Source organism: Misgurnus anguillicaudatus, chromosome 20, assembly GCF_027580225.2.
Source record: "Misgurnus anguillicaudatus chromosome 20, ASM2758022v2, whole genome shotgun sequence".
Lineage (NCBI taxonomy): Eukaryota > Metazoa > Chordata > Actinopteri > Cypriniformes > Cobitidae > Misgurnus > Misgurnus anguillicaudatus.
The window spans coordinates 816,333-822,722 of NC_073356.2; the positions used below are offsets into that span (position 1 = coordinate 816,333).

The 6,390-nt window shown below is 36.6% G+C and overlaps 2 long non-coding RNA genes across 2 annotated transcripts; one reads left to right on the forward strand and one right to left on the reverse strand.

Moving 5' to 3' along the window:
- The first annotated feature begins 980 nt into the window (after nucleotides 1-980).
- LOC129439460 (uncharacterized) lies at nucleotides 981-2,694 on the forward strand. Its single transcript, XR_008642817.2, has 2 exons — nucleotides 981-1,367; nucleotides 1,932-2,694. It is a non-coding gene; the product is annotated as an uncharacterized lncRNA (long non-coding RNA).
- A 477-nt stretch (nucleotides 2,695-3,171) lies between these two features.
- Nucleotides 3,172-4,427, reverse strand: LOC129439462 (uncharacterized). The gene is made up of 2 exons (XR_012359594.1): nucleotides 4,311-4,427; nucleotides 3,172-3,799 (listed from the first exon to the last, which is right to left on the reverse strand). It is a non-coding gene; the product is annotated as an uncharacterized lncRNA (long non-coding RNA).
- Nucleotides 4,428-6,390: the final 1,963 nt, after the last annotated feature.

The window sequence follows — 6,390 nt, forward strand, 5'->3', positions numbered from 1 at the left end:
ATAAAAATGGATCGGTTGGCTAAACCAAAGAGGAATCAAAATAAAAGATCAAGCATCAACTGAAAGCAGCTAAAATCCACAGATCCACAGATCTATTAGTTTTGTAATGTACTAGTTTTTGTTCATGTGTAAAATCCCTGTAATTTCAGTGATTTTGGACATTAAGGAACATTTTTTTCCAGTATTTTATTGTTACCATAGTTACAATCATAGACTTCATATACCCACCACCTCAGTTTTAGTATGTTTAACTGCATTTTTTTCTACACATGTGCAGTTTGTTGTTCATATTAAGCTGCAACTCATTTCACATTTACTTTTTCAAATGAAATAAAATTCATATAATAATTTCTGAACTTAGCATTGCATTTGTTTTTAAAAAATTAGTTTTTGATTGAAACAGTTGCATATTAAACTTAAACTTAGCTTATCCTTCCTATTTTTATGTTTTTTGGGGGAGTGTTAGAGTGAGATTCTGTTAGGTGGTCCTCAGAAAAAAATTGGAAGATAAAGTGGTCCTTGGGCTGAAAAAGTTTGAGAAACACTGATGTAGACGGATGACTTCTCGCCAGGATTCTGAAGAGTGCTTATGAATTTGGCTAACAGTTCGTCTCCGTCTTCCACTGAACCGTAAACAGACTCAAGCAGCTTAAGGCACTCTGTCGAAGGGGCAAGTGGGCTCACATGTTTGATAATGTCAGAATCTGGTGGTAACAAACTATCTAAAATCCTGCGTGTTTTGTGTGACTCTGGAAGGTATGGCTCGTTTAGCAGGTAATCAACACTTGCCCGCCAGACGGAATGAGGTGTTGTGCGGGGACACAGGATCACTTGTCTTTACAATATGCTCCATTACTACTCTCTGGACACCTGGGGGGTGCACAGCAGACGTGGGAAATTTCACTGATATGGTCTCAACAGAGTCAGCATCGTTCAAACAGTGGGGCGACATTGCGCCTTTGGTTGCTTTGGCTGGGTTTTCTACGGTGGCCGTCAGGGGTCACTGCCTTGCAATGAAAGAAAACACATGCAAATAGAAAAAACACCAGCAAATCAAGAAAACATCTTCATCAGTTTGACAACACATGCGCTGCAGATATCGCAACACATCCAAATACAGAAACGCGTTGCAAATATCACAACACGACCAAAAACAGAAACGCGTTCCAAATCTCACAACACATCCAAATACAGAAACGCGTTGCAAATTCTTACAACACGACCAAAAACAGAAACGCGTTCCAAATCTCACAACACAACGGAAGTGTTTCAGGGGGGTCACAAAAAGTGATGCACCGGTCTGAGAAGTGTTTTCGGTTTACATTCAATTCGTCCGTGGAGCTTTTGTGAGTTTACATCGATCAAATGTAAGTTTTTCTTGTTTATTTTAATATCCTAATTGCATATTTTTTTAGCCTTTCTATTATTATTAGCCTATAGACTCAAATAACTTGACGAAATACATAATAAACTGTGAAACGTTGTGTTAGCTGGCTTAGTTACACAAATGTCACTAGATAGTGTTCTAGGAGGACAATAAATACCACATTCTTCATTAAAACAAGTAAAAATAACGTGTGTGTGTACACGTGTGTTTCTATGGGAGGTTTTTGTGCTAATAATAGCTTATTGAATGTCTAACCAAACGTCTTGTGTGTGTGTGTGTGTGTGTGTGTGTGTGTGTGTGTGTGTGTGTGTGTGTGTGTGTGTGTGTGTGTGTGTGTGTTTTATTTTCAGGCAGCAAACATACTGTTTATAACTATATACAATAGTGTTAATTCAAGTTGTTTTTCATATTTTATTTACACATTTATCAGTTTTATATCATCTCTTTTATTATGTCTCAAACTTGTTTATTTTATATTGTGTGCTATGTGATTTTACGAATAGTTAACATAATTATTCTGTATTTTGTCTTTTTATTCTTCTAGGAAAGCTAGAGGACCTGTTTTAACATTGAGGGAATCCTGACCAGATGCATAGTGTGATATGGTAGCATGATTTAAATGAACTGCAAGAGCCTGTAGAGAGGGATAAAGTCTACTGAGAGGAACACAGTACAGAAAGGAGCCGGTTCCATTGTTAAAATGCCCACTTATACCAAACTGTTTCCACCTACATCCTCTGGCAATACATACAGAAGTGTAAGCTACAGGACGTAAAGATTGAGGAACCGTTTTATCCAGCAGCCCTCAGTGTTCAATATGTCAAAAACATTAATTGACCCCAATATCACTGTCATTATTTTAATCTCTACACAAACATTAGTTTAATACTGCAGGTTTTGATACACATAGTCATAGCCTAGTGGTTAGAGGGTTGGACTTGTAACCCGAAAGTTGCCAGTTCCAGTTTCCGTCTCTGCCGGCAGGTTGCGACTGTGATGTCCTTGAACAAGGCACATTAAACTCAATTGCTCCCCGGGCACTGAAGGAATAGCTGCCCACTGCTCCATGTGTGTTCACCATTTACTGGGATGGGTTAAATGCAGAGGTCACATTTTTGAGTATGCGCTGCATACTTGGCAAGCATGTCACACTTACACTGCACAGACAACATTATATTGTATAACAGGTTTCTTTCTAGTTTATTATTTTAATGACAACCACAGTTTAATGTAATGTGGCAATAAAAAGGAAGAATGTCATTGTACAGGTATCTATACATATGAAAATAAAGGCTTTAAACTTCAAATGCATTTTTCATTTGCATATTTAAGAGAGAATATTTAAAATAATTTCTTTGATTCCTTTAAAAACACTCTTTCATTTTAGGGAAGAAAAGGAAACAGCAAGATTTATAATCTTAAAATGTAAGTAATTTGATAAAAATAGAAAATAACCTACCAAGGATGATAGAAAAGAAATAGTTTTGTTACTGTATTTGCATATAGCTATGGTATTTGTAGTAAACAAATAGGCAATCAATCAGCTTTACTGCAAGTTTATTAACAGCATTGTCCTTTACGAGAAGTTCTAAGCAGGAACTAAAAAGAAGTATCAACATTGTAAGATGTTATAGTATTATTAATTCAAATAAAAGTCATACAGTACATGTCAAAGCGATAAGATTGATGTTCTGGTTGTAGTTAGCTTCACTACATTTAAGGTTTAGCTGGTTGAGGTGGCTAAATATGGAGCAGATTCCAGTAAGAAAATCAGGAGAGGAATCTTTGAACAAGATGTTTAATGTCAATCCAATTTATGCATCTTCATATGCAGCTGATATGATATGAAATACAATGCAGTGGTCTACAAAGAATCAAGAGAAATAATTACAAATAATCACCATTCTCAGATTAACATTAACATTGTAAATCTGTATGACCAGATTATCACCTACCAGCATCTAAAACTGTCAGAAGTTGAGCTACAAAACATAAGCTGTTACTAATGAAAAATACAAATTATGGCCCTGATGCTTAACTTTAACTTAAAATTGTGTTACAATTAGAAAACGTGTTATTTGTTATATGTTATGTTGTTTTAAGCTAGTAAACAAATGTTTTTTTAATGCAATTTAATTTTTATTTAGTTTGCAGTAGAAATCTTGCTCTGGAATAGATACAATGATAGACCAGTCTGACACAAGCCCCAAGCTCAAATTTAAAGCTACCTAACAAAACTCTGGTTAATTTTGGTGCGTTAGTTTGTCAAATGTGAAAAGGAAGGCAGTGGTGTTCCACTCAGTAGACTTTATCCCTCTCTACAGGCTCTTGCAGTTAATTTCTATCATGCTACCATATCACACTGCATCTGCTCAGGATGCTCTCAATGTAATAGCAGGTCCTTTAGCTTTCCTAGAAGAATAGAAAGACAAAATACAGAATAATTATGTTAACTATTCGTAAAATCACATAGCACACAATATAAATTAAACAAGTTTCAGACATTAATAAAAGAGATGATATAAAACTGATAAATGTGTAAATAAAATATGAAAAACAACTTGAATTAACACTATTATATATAGTTATAAACAGTATGTTTGCTGCCTGAAAATAAAACACACACACACAAGACGTTTGGTTAGACATTCAATAAGCTATTATTAATACAAAAACCTCCCATAGAAACACACGTGTACACACACACACACACACGTTATTTTTACTTGTTTTAATGAAGAATGTGGTATTTATTGTCCTCCTAGAACACTATCTAGTGACATTTGTGTAACTAAGCCAGCTAACACAACGTTTCACAGTTTATTATGTATTTCGTCAAGTTATTTGAGTCTATAGGCTAATAATAATAGAAAGGCTAAAAAAATATGCAATTAGGATATTAAAATAAACAAGAAAAACTTACATTTGATCGATGTAAACTCACAAAAGCTCCACGGACGAATTGAATGTAAACCGAAAACACTTCTCAGACCGGTGCATCACTTTTTGTGACCCCCCTGAAACACTTCCGTTGTGTTGTGAGATTTGCAACGCGTTTTTGTATTTGGATGTGTTGTAAGATTTGGAACGCGTTTCTGTTTTTGGTCGTGTTGTGATATTTGCAACGCGTTTCTGTATTTGGATGTGTTGCGATATCTGCAGCGCATGTGTTGTCAAACTGATGAAGATGTTTTCTTGATTTTCTGGTGTTTTTTCTATTTGCATGTGTTTTCTTTCATTGCAAGGCAGTGACCCCTGACGGCCACCGTAGTTTTCGGGTTCCAATCTCAAGACAGAGGGTGACTTGAATCTTTCCAACCTTGAGGGGGTGCTAGTAGCGCTTGTCAAGGGGTTTGTCCCTAGTGGCACATCAACTGGAGTTTTCGCCCCACCAACCTTCATCAACTCTCGTTGGAGGACATCTTGTAAAGTTTCTCCGTTGGCGCTTGCTATTTCTTGTAGTTTCTCCAAGCACTCAACAGTGGCAGTACCAATGGTGGGGGTGTGAACCGTACCCAGGGCGCGCACACAGAACACAATGTCTGTATTAGTGGGGCTCACTAAAGTTAGAGGCAGCTGGGGCTCGAGATTGCTCAAAGCTGACCTGTGTGTGAACTCTACTATTGCATTGCGATGAAACTCTGACTGCGGATCATCAATTAGCAGGTTGCGTCGTACAGAGCCAAATCTTGAAAGGTATGTTTCTAGAACTGGGTCCTCTTCAATCAGTGTTACTCCACTAACGATGACTGCATTTTGCACATTGACATTTTCTCTCCCTACAACATCCATTTTGTCTGTTTGTCTGATTCCCTGTACGTCGTTCTCAGTAGTTATTCACCTTAATTTCTGCTGCGTCCTCTCTCCTGGCTGGCTCGCCAAAGTTGTAACATGTAACGTGCAACGTGACTGATGCGCTACAGCTAGTGATAATTTTCAGTATGGGCCAATGTATATCAGAAGTAAGGAACGTCTACTGGAGAGTGGAGGCAGTACAGCAGGTGAGTAAGTGACTGACAAAGTTTTGTTCTGATTCAGTGAATTGTATTATTATAAAAAATTTCTATTTTGTTATTTGTCTCAATGAATAATTCACAGGCATCAAATCAGTTGTTAACAGTGAAGATAAACAATTAACAACAATCTTCTTTCATTTCTTATAGGATCAAGAATTCAACAGTTTGACAGATTCAATTCAATTTGAAGTTTAACACTCTTCACAAAATGTAAAAATAAATATAACTTCAAAATAAAACAGTAGTGTGTGATTCTTTCACTTCAGGCAAAATATTTTGCAAATAATATAACCTTCAACAAAATATTACATTCAATAAACCCCAAAAAAGGTATTGTTAGACATTCAATGTAACTCAAAACACTCTATGTGATTGAAATTTCTCAGAACAGATCACTTTCTCTTCCAAACTCAACAGAATAGTCAGAAATATGAGTTGAAAATACACCAATGCATCAATATTGATTCAATTCAGTTCGAATAAGGATCAGACGACTCAGTTGAACACAGTCTGTGAATCAAATGATTCAGTTCAGTTTGAATAAAGATCAAACGACTCAGTTGAACACAGTCTGTGAATCAAATGATTCAGTTCAGTAACAAGAGTTATTAAACTCTTTCATTGAGCTCAAGTTCAAAAGACAATCTCTCCTTTTTGGTAGAAGAAAAAATATCAAGAGTTCAATGAACGAGAGTCTTTTGTGTCCAAAAGCAAGAAAAAATTGGAAATTTCCTACCAGTTGGTGAATTTTAGCACAGTTCAAAGTGGAAACAGGTTCGTTGGTGGCTCGCCATTGTGCATATTTAATCACGTCAGACACTGATCAGGGAGTCGGCCATTTAAGGGCTGTCTCAATTGCAAAATCCGTTCAGTGCACTGGAACGTTCGTTCCCTAAAAATTCCCACAATGCAACGCAAAAACCAGTGAGCATCGATGATCCCTATGTTCCCTAACCGGAAATCACATGACCTTTTCTGAAGCTCGCC